A 13,260-nucleotide genomic window follows, 5' to 3' on the forward strand; every position below is an offset into this window, starting at 1 on the left:
CACCTCAGGCTGTGGATGGCAGAGAAGTCTTTCAGAGAAGGTGACAGCTGAGCCGACTCTTACTGAATGATAGAGTATTCAAGTCAAGTGAAGACAAAGGATGTGGAAATACTTGAAACAAACTCACCAATTATCCTTTTTCTTATTCATCTTCAATGTCTCATTCTCCAAGAGATTGCTTCTCTACCCAATAATAATAATAATAATAATAATAATATACTTCCTTCAGTCTAATCACTTGGTTAGGCTAACATTGCTCCAACCTTCTCAAAACCAATATATCTCCTACCCAAATAATCACCATGTACTCAACACCCAAACTTAATTAAATTATGTCTATTTTGCTTCAGATTTTGTAAAGATCAAAACATTACAGATGAAGTACTTAATTTGTACACATTACCCCCTGCCCTCCTCAGTGGTGATTATCTTTCCTTTGCATGTCTTATACTATTATTGTATATGTATGCATCCATAAAAAGTAGAATTTTGTAGTTTTCTTTATCTAAATGGTGTCTGTCGTATGTATTTTTCATCTTGAAAGTTTTTTTTAACTATACTACTTTGTGTTTTTGACCTGTTTCCATAAAGAAAGGTACAGTCTCATTTTAACTGGCGATAAAGTACCTCTAGTATTTACATATCACAATTTATTTAACTTTACCCTGTTTATTCAGATTACCTCTGGTGTCCCGATCCTATCAACAACACTGCCTTATGTTCCTGCGGGTGTCCCCCGCTGCACGAGGAGCTAGAAGAAAGTGGCTGGATGGAGATGCAGGCGTGTACTGCACTGTTGATGTTCAGCCCAAATCTCTTGCCCCAGGTATTGTGCTCAGTAACCCCCACTCCAGGAGTTAGAAGTGAAATCTAACACAGAGGACCGGAAGTTGACCCTGAACTGTCAAGCATCCCTTCTGCATATCATCTGCTCTCGAGCGAAGACTGCTGGTGGGCAGTAAGTAAAAGTAAGGAGGTGAAGCAAGCTCTGTGGGACTTTGTCTGAGATTTCACCATTGTCTTCCTCTCCTTCCATGTCCCACTGCCCCATTCCCTTGTTCATCTCCCCTGAAAGCACCTTCCTAATAGAGCACTTGCACACAAATCTCACCTCAGGGTCAGCTTCTGCAGCACCTGACCACAATTAAGGCACATTTCAAATTGACCAATATTGCCAATTTACTCACCAAATTGCTTGAACCTGTGGCTACCCAAACCAGCAGGGGTGACTTGCCAAGTCTCCACATCACCCTCAAACTTTGGAGTTAGCCAACTTTAATTCTATTTCTTCCTTCTGATAACTGAGAGGAAGATGTCTCATTGCTGCTCTTTGCATTTCTCTGATTACTAATGAGGGTTGACCTCCTTAAGTCTGTTGGCCACAGCCATTTCCTCCTCTGTAGATTGCCTACCCGTTGCCTTTACCCATTGTCCCGTGGAAGTGCTTGCCCTTCCTTACTGATATGGTGGAGTTGTCAATTCTGGAAGCCAAACCTCTGTAATTTACATGGTCATAAACATCTTCACCTAGTCTGTGGCTTATCTTTCAATGTATGCCATCTTATATTGAACGCAATTTTCATATGCTCACATTTATTTATCTTTTCCTTTATAATCTGTGCTTTTTGTTTCTTTTTGTGAAAATAAAATATTTTCCTAACCCAAGGCCATAATAATTTTTTCTTATATTTTCTTTTAAAGATTTAAACATTGGTTTAACATATTTTTGTCTTTAGTCATTTTGTGTATGGTGTGAGGTAGGGATTTGATTTCAACTATTTTTTTTCCAAATAGTTTTTTGCTGAATAATTTTTTGCCACTAATTTTAATGCCAGCTGTGTTGTTTACCAATTTTCCATATACTCATAGACCTCTTTTGTTGCATTGGTCCACTTTTCTATCCCTTAACAAAAGCCACATATCTTAATTACTATGGTTTTAATAGTAATTCTTGATATCTGTAAGGCAATTTACCATCTTCTTTTTCTAAAACTTTAACTATTCTGTCTCTTTCTTCTTCCATATGAGTTTTAGGGTGAGCTTGTCCAATTCTATGAAAAATTAGCATTTCAATTAGAATTCATTGAATATTTAGTATACTTAGGAAGGATTGATATCGTTATGATATAATCTTTCTACTCATGAATATATCCCTCAATTTATTTGTGTCCATTCTGTAACCTTCAAAAATATGTTGTCATTTTCTCCATAAAGATTTTAAATGTCATTTGTTAAACTTACCTTCTAGTAATGTGTTATTTTATTACATATTTCACTTGGTTCTTTCTGGTGTTTAAGAAAGCTATTAATGTTTGTACATTGATCTCATGTCTAAACCATGTTGAACTCTAGTATATCTTAGTTTATTGATTCTACTGGATTTTTCTACATAAACAATTATATTATCTGCAATTAAAAACATTTGTTCTACTCCTTTCAAACCCTAATTTCTATCTTTGATTTATTACATTGGATATGGTTTCTAATATATTAATAGAAATTATTAAATTTGCCTTCTTTATTTTTTCCTGACATTGGTAAGAATGCTTGTAAAGTATTACCATTTTTATGTTTGCTATGTATTATTAATAGAAATCATCAACTTAAGGAAGTGTCTTTTTTCAATTGGCTGAGTTTTAAAAACATGTGTGTATATATAACTAATATACAATATTAATATATAATGATGGCTGAGTTTTGAGTTTTATCAACTTTTTCTCCATCTGTTGGGATAATCATATGGTATTCTCTTTTAATGTTAATATGATGTATGGCATGATTCAATTTTCTAATATAAAGCTATTTTACATCACTGGAATAACCCCTACTTGACATTTATATACCTGAAAGTGTATATGTAGCCCCCACACACGCTGGCTTTAATTTGTTTACATTTTACTTAGGGTTTCCGTATCTGTTTTCCTAAGTGAAATTAACAATAATCTTATTTTACTTTCTTGGTCTAGTTTAAACATCAAGACTACACCATTGCCACAAAATAAGCTGAATAGTTTTCCGTCTGCTTTAATTCTTTGAAACATTTTTATAAAATGATTATCTTCTTTTCCTCAAAGAAGATCTGCAAACTTACAGCTGTTCTGGTAAAACCCACTTGTTGAAACCATGTGGGACAGAAGACAGACGGCTTTGATGCTCACGGGTGGGGTGCTGGGGTTCAGGGTGAATAAGTAAAGAGAGGGACAACTTAAGTCACTATCTACACTTCTTTGATGGTTATTCTTTTAACTTCTCTACATCTTCTTGACTCAAATTGGTATTTAAACTCATTTTTTCTAGAAAATTGTCTATTTTGTCTGTTTTGAAATAAGTTTTATAGCATAAATAAATTATTGTATTCTTTGTGATTTTCTATATCCCTATTGTATACATAGTATATACTCTTTTTTTATTCCCTTACATCTTTTTGTCTTTACTTAGTTTTGCTAAGGGATTACTTACTGTTCATTTTTATCAAAAAACAATATTTAGAGTTTCTTGGTTCTTTGTATAGTTTCTTTATTTTCTGTTTAATTTTTTTGGTCATTAATTATTTCCTTTTTCCTATAATCTTTGGATTTATCCTTTCTTTAGCTTCTTGAACCAAATACTTAGTTCATTTATGTTCAATTGTTTATTTGTTTAAAAATGCATGTTAGCTACTAATGTTGGTTCATTCTTCCAATATTGTGTAATCTTCATTGGGTATACTCTTTAATGTATTGGTTTTTAAGTATAATTTCTTTTTTTCTAAACATATGGAGACTATTTTTAATATTTATTATTGACTTCTAATTTCCTTTTGATTACACAACATGGAATTTATTACACCGATTCTTTGCAATTTTAATTTATTGAGACTTCAGTGTCCTGATCTGATCATTGCGTAAATACTCCGTGTGTAATTGAAAGGCATGGGATGCTCTCCATTTGTTCAACTCAGAGTTCTGTTATTAGAGTTAGCTTTTTAATAGTATTTCTGAAATTGCTATTCTTGCTAATGTCTCTTCAGCTTCTGTAAGCATCTGTCAGAGGTTAGCTCACCCACTAAAATTATTGATTGGACCATCTCTCCTTACATTTTGGTGCATTTTAACTTTACATTTTCCCAGGATATGCTATTAGGTACAAATGGATTGTGATTGTTACATCTTCTCAAAAGACTGTTCTTTACAAATTGTCCTCTTTTTCTCTGCAACACTTTAGGTCTATTTTATACAATATTGCTACAGTAATTAGTTTATTTTTCCCATCTCTTTGCTTTCAACCTGTCTGTGATTTTGTTTTTGTGGTATCTTCCATCAGCAGCATATGGCTCCATTGTGTTTTTGTACCTAATAATCTCTATCTTTGAAGGTTTAATCTACTTACACATATTGTAATACCTGATATACTTGGAATTATTTCTGCATCTTACCTTGTGTTTGGAGTTTACCAACCTTTTTCTTTGCTTCTTTCTATTTTTTCCTTCTCTTATTTCCATTAGGTGCATAAGGCCTTTACAGGCCTTTTTTTTTTAAATCTACCTATAGATTTTATTTCTATAGTTATATTTACTTTATAACATATGTAATTAGACAAACATTATTCTAATACTATAATAATACAGTATTTTATCTCCCTCTTAGAAACAACCAGGAATATTGCACTCTTTATCCATCAAATATCCCTCCCCCTTAGTATTATCTTTCAGAAAAAACAATATTGAGGTTTTATTTTGTTTCTTTTACATCAACTCTTAATAAAATGTTCAAGACAATTTATTAACTTCAGTGCCTTCCCTAGGAATGTTTATATCTGCATCACTTTTCTACATATCTTAATAATTCTAACACTAACAATCTCTGTGTGGTAAACTCTTGTAATTTTATACATCTAAAATGTACTTATTTGCCTTCCTTTTGAATAATAATTCATTTGAATTGTTATTATTGGTTGACATTTTCAATTGCACTTATGAGTCTTCTGGCCTTTATTTTTGCTGTTTGAAAAGTCTATTGTAAGTTTAATTGCTGTTTCTTTGTAGGTCGTTTGTCTTTTCTTTCATGGCTTTAAATTTGTCCTTTCTCTCTGACATTTTGCAGTAGCTGTGCAATAAGAAAGCAGCGCTCAACACAGAGTGAAGTCCCAGTACTAGCTATAACGGTACAGTTGTGTGTGTGTGTGCGTGTGCATGAGATTCTTTGGCTCATCTTGTCTGTAACACTGCCGTTTTTAATAGAAGGTACCCCTTTGTTTTCTGCTAACCCACCTCCACTTTCCAAACTCCTCCCCACCTCCCTGCCCACAGTGTTTTTTAAGCCAATCACCAATGGGACATCATGAAGCATTTTTTATTCTACTCTCCATTCACAGAGGTGGAGCCTGTATGGCCTTAGTGGATGGCGTGGCCCTGTCCCCCAGCCCATGAGGAGCGTGTTGGCAGGAACTGAGCTCCCAGACCCACTCCCCCGCGTCAACGCAGAAAGTCCAGGTGGTCTGTGCAGCAGCTGTCACCAGTACTGCGTGCTTTTATTGGCCTGGAGACTAGAACCTCACACTAAGTCTTTTATTACCTTTTTTACTTTTTAAAATCTATTATTGTGCACTGGAATGGAAAGAAATGGTATTTACACAGCGTGAACTTGCCCCATCTTGAAGAAATGTCTCAACTATTTTCTTAGGTCCTTACAAGCTGATTTAAGGCAACAATGCTCTCCAAAAACAGTTCTTTTAAATGATCATCTAGCTACCTTATCTAGGAAATACTGGCTTTCTCTCTATCTTGACCCTTGTTGACCTTAGGACATTTCATTCCTGGGTCTAAGAAGCCCTCACCTCATCTCACTCCATCATCCTCTGTCCTCCTGGTTATCTTCCGTCCCCTGAAACCCTTCCTTCTCTGGTTCATGCTCTCTTTGACTCCCACTCCCTTAATGTATGAATTCCCTCAAATAAATCTCTGGCTTTGTCCCAATTTTTGCCCTTTCCGCTCTTTTCTTGGGTGAGTTACTGAACTTTTATGGCATCAGATAGCAAGCAGTCCCACACAAGGGACTCCCAGCCCACCGCTCACACTGCTGACGTGGCTCCCTAGCCTCACGCCCACATTCTCCATTGTTTTCTGGACATCTCCCACCTCTCCAAGGCCAGCGTCTTGCGTGTCCTCATCCCAGGTCCCACTGTTACGTCCACCAGATCCGTTCTTCCCCCTCAGCACCACCACTTTTCTGGGTACTCAGATAAACGCTGCTAAGGCAACTTCTACTTCTTTCTTTCCCTGCCCTCCAACCATGAGCCAATCATGAAATCCCACAGGTTTGACCTTTATCACGGTTGCTCCAGCTACTTCTCCAGTTTAAACTCCAATTACCTCCTACCTGCACCATGTATTCACTCATTCCCCTGACTCTAGTCCCTCCACTCCCCGATCTACCTGACACTCAGCCCCCAGAGCCACCTGCCTATAGTACAGCTTGATCATGTCATTTCCCTGCTTAAAAACTTGCTTGAAAGCTGCCTGTGCCTCTTCAGTTCCTGCAGAATAACACACAACATATGCCTTTCAAAAGGCTCAGTGACCTGGCAGAAATTCACTGCCCTTTAGGCATCCTTTAACCGTGCTTCCAAACAGTTACCCCACCAATCACATCCTGTGGGGCAGCCATACCTAGTTCTCCATGCCCCCTTCCATAACCTCATTGTCTCACGTGATAGTGCCAATTCAAATTTCTTTCTCTCCCATCCCTGCAAATTCAAACCTCACTGCACTTCTTTATGCCTTAACTGAAAAGTCACTTCACTCCCTCCAATGTTTCTTTGTATTCCATCAGCCAAAATTAATCTCCCCTACCCTGACACTCTCTGGTGCTCTAGCACTAGCTCTATTACTCCACCTCTCCCAGGCCATCAGCTGCTATACTTTTAAACATGTAGCATAATTGCTACAAGACTGTAACCCCCTGAGGACAGAGCATATCTTACTAATCTCTGAGCTTTTCACAAAACCTGGCACAGTCATGAACTCAATATAGGCATTTCATAAGTATTTCCCAGCTGAGTGAATGCATTAAAGACATGTCAGAAGAGATTCGTGCCTTGGATTGGAGACTGGAGGGGTTAAAATATTTTTCTCCTCCCAGATTCAATAATCTGATTCTGAAGATTATGACAAATCAAAATATATTATCATAGAAACTCACAGAGTTTTAATAAATGGTGCACAAAATAACCAGCAGCTTTTTGAGAATGTTTAGCTATAATTTAATCTTACATACCCAATAATCTCAAGACTCTGATGGGGAAGACTTGGAAACTGAAAAGAAAGAAAAAAACTTTAACTCTCCACGTGGCCACTCATAGCTCAGTGAAGGGAAAAATCTCACTCTGCAGACTCGACTTCACACCTCCAACACCGTTTATCAAACTCTCTTATCAGCACTGAAGGGGTCACTGGCCTGGCACGATGCGGTCTCTAGTGGTAAAACAAGAATATTGGATCCTGGGCTGAAATGTTTAGATCTCTCTCTCACAGGCAAGAGTAAAGGAACTTTTTTCAAAAGTGAAGTCAGCAGGCACAATTTGAAACTTTATCAGGAAATTCAGTCTAGTATCATGAATGGGTAGAAAGGCAGGGACGGCCTTCTGCCCCCAATATTCTAACATGATGTAGAGCCAGCGCAAGAATTCTAACCCTCACCCTAAATTCAATTTACAGTTAATATCCTGACACTGTTTTCAGAGTATAACAACACATTTTCAGAAAAAGTAGGAGCAAAAAATTGTAAATTTGCCTTCAGGCATGTAAACATTATTGCATAATTAATTGAGACGGACATTAACATGACTAAATTCACAAAAACAAGCCCAATTAGGGAACTATATCTGGAGGGGTTATTTTTTAACCCCAAAACCCATAGAATTCACTGTTTCAATTCTGTTTTGACATCAAAGATTTCCTCTCCAGTAAAGGCTCAAGATTTCAGAGACTGTGGGCTTGAATGAAGAAGGAGGTTGAGGACCTCAAAGGATGCTCATGAAGCACAGTGCCAAGAGCTGCTCCAGCTCGGAAGAATGGGGGCATAACTGTGCTCCCAGCGGGACACTTGCCTATCTCTGGGAAGATGTTTTCTCTATAAAATCTCTGATCACTTGACAGATTTAAAGTAAAACTAACCACATGCATTTAGAAATCACTACATCTTTATTGGGTTTCATAAAGTTAATATGCAATATCTCCCACCACCAGTACTGACTCTTTAACCTCCCAGGCATAAACTCTTATTACACTAAAGTGAGAGGCATTTCAACTCATGCCTTTATGTTAATCTCCTATATGAATTCTGCATGTTATTCTATGTCTTCTGTATCTCCCATTCATGGCTTGGTTTTAGGTGCCATTAAGTTGTATTTAGCAAAAGACAAGCATGCCTATTTAGTAGTGCACATCACACATAACGTCTAGGGAAGTGCCCTGTTGGAAGCATTCTTTTTCATTTTCTCCTCAAATCGGTTCTTATCCCAGACAGATAGTGGCAGCGCCTACTGAATCTTTTCCTCTAGAGCTGTGCTCTTGGGTTCTGCTCTGGAAGAATAAAAATCTACTGAACTGTTCACACAATCGTACAGGAAGCTCTCTAAGATGCGTCTGCAAAGACAGAGAATACACGAAGGGTCAGCGCACACCAAGGCCAGCGAAGAGAAAAGGCCTCACTTTGTGTTTTCCCTTCCACCATTCAAATACAGAGTCTCTACCTACAACTCTTAACCTCTTCAAAAACAATTTCAGTTCCAGGACAGTTCTTCAAGATCCCAAAATTTACATTGACTTGTTCTAAAGTAGGTGATGGATCATGAAATTTCACTACTACTACTACTTACTGTTACTACTAACAGTGGTAGTCTTTTGTGGTGAATGTTATTGAAACAAATTCCACCCAAATTACCATAAGCAAACCAGAAGAGAATTCACTGGCTCCCATAACGAAGAGGAGTGTTTTTTAGTAAATTGCAAGAATGAAGGCCTCGCTGACATGGGGCTGCAAGAACTCTCTTGGTCCCCTTTATCTTTGCTTGCCTCTGCTTCTTGGCTCACTCTCTCCCACGGCTGGATTTCCATCCTGTGACTAAGGAGTAGGACCATTGGCCTCTCTAGGCCTCCATCAGACCAGCTGAGCAACACAAGTGAGGAAGGGTAGTCTACTTCCACTGGGACCCACATATTGATCCTTAGAAAGAACCCAATTAGCCCTTCCACAGTCAGATACCTACCCCTTAGAGGGAAAACTGTGACTGGAAAGACCTAGGCCAAAGAGGAAGGGTAGGTTACCAGAAGCAAAGAGATAGCAGGCTTTTAGGAAAGTATAAAAAACCAATAGCTTCCAAGGCTTATTAAAAATACTATTTGGTATCTATGTAACTTAAAGATGACCGACAAATGAATACATGTGTTTTGTTTGTCTTTTCAAAGTTAAATTAGCATTAACATTTTAAAATCCTGAGAATCCCCTCCAAGAATCCTCACTTCCAGGCTTGCTTCAAAGATGGAAAGTTCAGATCACATTCCCAAACATCCACAAACGCTTATGTCAAGGATGCCCTTTGCATTGGGACCCACCCTTCCTCATTCAGGCTGGCCTCGGTCATTCATTTCTGTCGCTCACCGGGCCCTGCAGGCATGTGAGAGTGTGACCCTTGACTGAGACAGCCCCTCAAATGTATGGGCATTGTTTCTTTTCACCTTCTCAGCAGGGCTTTCTTTACACAGCACCCGCGAGGAAGCTGAACTCAGAGAGTTTCCCTGACATGCCCAAGGCCACATGGCTAATAATTGAAGGAGCGGAGACTTTTAATGCATATCTCAAATCTAGAGTTTTAAGGTCGAACTTCTCAACCTTATTTTTAAGCAGTGAAACACTTCTGTTGAAATAAAAATTCAGGCATATGACGGACATGTCAGTGAATGGAAGCTGAGCTCTGTAGCTATAATAGGTGTTGAGAGCTCAGGCTGGAGACCCACAGGGCTCATAGCACCCCACCCTCACTTTTTTATTCTATTACTGCACTGCTCCCACCCCACCTGACCCACCCATTGGCTTCTGAGGCATCTTTACAGAGCACAGTGAGAGACCTTCTCATTCTAACGTAATTAAGGTGACATATCGAGTATCTAGTACTCTGGGAAATCAACCCTTTAGAAGGGTGAGAGAAACATAATGTAAGACATAATACATTACAAATTACAATATATAGGTATATAATATGTAATTATACTATATATTTTAACATTAATATATGTAATTTTAAAGGATGTTTGCAATGTAAAAATAATACACCTTGGCTATATAAATAGTATCATACGAAAACAACCTCCCAAATTTTTGTAACCAAACAACTCAAGAAAAAGGAGCTATGTCAGTTAAGGTTTGTTAAGAAAAAAAGAAGCCACTCTATTATTTCAGTATAAAGCCGTTAACACAGGAATTGGGGGTTTGCGCAGCCATGGGAAGGTTTAGGGGACAGAGCCGAGGAAATCTGCCTGTGAATTCAGGACAGTGCCACCCAAGGGCAGCTTGGTCCGCAGCTTGAGCTCTGCTGGAAGCAGCCAAGCAGCTAAGGCACAAAGTGCCCCACGAGGCAATTCTGGGTCTGCAGAGGCCTCCAGAGAACACCAGCTTCACCTGCTCTTCTGCCTTGAGAACCTTATATACATTTTTTTCATTAGCAAATTCTAAACTGGAGCGATATAGGAATGGGAATGGGGATAAGTGCAGTTATTAACTTCTCCTCTGCCTTAGGAGTCACAGAGATACAAAGTTGACAAGAAACAATCACTTTTAGTTGTTACTCTGCAACAAGTAAATGTGGGCAAAGGAAATACCGCTTTCCTCATCTGGAGGGGCACTAACTGAAGAGTATCTGTTCATGTATATCTAGGGCTCTGCCTCTGTGCGCGGTATCTCCTGGTTCTTCTCTCCCTGGCTGAGACGGAGGATGTAAACTTGTTAAGGTTGCAGAGAATGGAATCTGACCAAAGACTGTCAAATTCAGGACAAGTGGATGTGCATTAAGACAGAAAGTATAAGTAATGCATACATTGAAACTGACATTTAAGTATAAAGAGACAAACAGATACCGGGGACTTGGGAGGATGGAACCCTTAGCAAGGATGCACTAGTGGAAGCACGAAGTCTTCTGAACACAGATTTTATAATGAAGGCTAGAGTCACACAGCACAGCACAGGCTGCCAGTTTCCTACTCTCACAAGTCTCTTTTTCCTTCTAATTAAGAATAATAATAATGAAAAGAATTAGCCAGGTGCATTGCCACTTAGAATATAATTCTACATTTCCTACACAACCCCTTAGTAGCCCTGTCACTAAATGCTCACCAATGATTACAAGCAGATGCACCAAATGGAACTCTCAGAAAGAATGCATTCTTTTCCACTTCCTCCTTCCTACTGCTTGAAATGCAGGTGTGATGGCAGGAGCCCCAACAGCCATTTTGCACCAGGTAATCTTAAGAACAGAAGCCATAGGCCAAGGATGGCAGAGGAAATTAATAGAATTCTAGTCTGTAACAAAATTATAAAAACTACCTTAGGACTTCTTCTACATGAAAGAGAAGTAAGCCTCTAAATAACTAAAGCAAGGATGGTCTTTGTTATAAACAGCCAAATGCAATTCCAAAATGAGAGATGATTAAAACTATCAGATGATACTTTCTTAGAATTCAAGCCCAAGAAAGGGGCTGAAAATACAAGTGTCTTCAGGGGATTGGTAGGTAATTGGAATAAATACATGACATCAGTAAAGGAGAGGCATTGGGAAGATCAGAACATGACCAGAAAACAGATAACGTTAACTGGCTAAACAGAGAGAAATGGAGAGTAATTATTAAATATCTCTTTTTATGTCAGACTCTCATCCTCCATGAACTGGTTCTAACAGGTCACAAATATACTCACATCACTTCTCTGCTTCAAGCCATCTCCATTGGCTCCATATAAAATGTAAACTGCTTAACTGTGGCCTGCAAGGCCAGTCTCCTCTCACACCTGCCTGTCTTTCTGGCCTTGTCTCTGCCTTTTCCCCCACCCTTCAGCCATCTGCAGATGGGTAAACCCATCCCGACCAGTCTGGAATGTCCATCCCCCCAGCCTTCTACTCTCAGCCTTGCCTTCCCCATAGGCATCCCTGTCATTGCCTCCCTAAGGATTCCCAGATCATAGCCTCCTATGTGAAGTCTGCTCTGAGCACTACAGACGTTCTAAGAAAAGAGATGTTGCTTTCAGGTGCGGGGATTAGGAAAATATTCATTGCAGAGGTGCCATTTGAGATGGGGCTTAAGCGATGGGTAGATTTTTGAAAGGCTAAGGCCAAGGAAAGAAAAAGTATATGTCAGAAACAGCGACATCGGGAACAAAGGCCCAGAGGTGAGAGATGTGCTATTCATTCGAGAAGCAACAAGTAGTCCAGCTTGGTTTTAAAAGCAGAGACACACATAAGACAACCTTACTAGGGAGAGCTCTCAATGTTGGACTAATGACACGCAGTTAAAAATCATTTAAAAGGGGGGTGCAGGGGAGTAGAAGAGGGTAAAAGGGGATACATGGTGATGTGAGGGGATGTGACTTGGGGTGGTGAACCCACAGAACAATATACAAATGATACATTATAGAATTGTATACATCAGAAACCTATATTATTTTAAGAAATGTCACCCTAATAAATTCAATAAAAAATTAAAAATAAAAAAATTTGAATCATTTACCAAGAACATGCAGAAGGTTACACTAGATTCAGTAGTTGTACAAAGACACAGTCACTACCCTTCAGGAATTTAAGTCTACTAAGAGAAACAGGCACACAGTGTGTTGGGGTAAAAATTAGGATACAGACATGCACAATGCCTCTACTTCACGATGCTGATTTCACTCTTATTTACTACATGTCTAATGCACTGGGCTCTTTACAAACATTATTTCACTTCGGAGTCATCGCATCCCATGAAGGCAGGTATTTTTATCTCCGAGTTAAATGATGAGAAAACTGAGATTCAGAGAATTTGCTTGAGTTGGACCCCGTCCAAGGTCACACAGATAAAATAGTAGCATTCTTTCCACTACATCACGCTAAAGGAAGTTTACTTAACTTGGTGGACAATGAGGTGTCCTGGAAGGGTTTTGAGCAGAGAAATGCCATGTTTGGAGCAATGCCTCAGGAAGATGAATGTGGCAGTGATGGAAAGGATGGACTGAGAGCAGAAAGGCCATTAGAAAG

The sequence above is a fragment of the Desmodus rotundus genome, chromosome 4, assembly GCF_022682495.2.
Source record: "Desmodus rotundus isolate HL8 chromosome 4, HLdesRot8A.1, whole genome shotgun sequence".
Taxonomy (NCBI): Eukaryota; Metazoa; Chordata; class Mammalia; order Chiroptera; family Phyllostomidae; genus Desmodus; species Desmodus rotundus.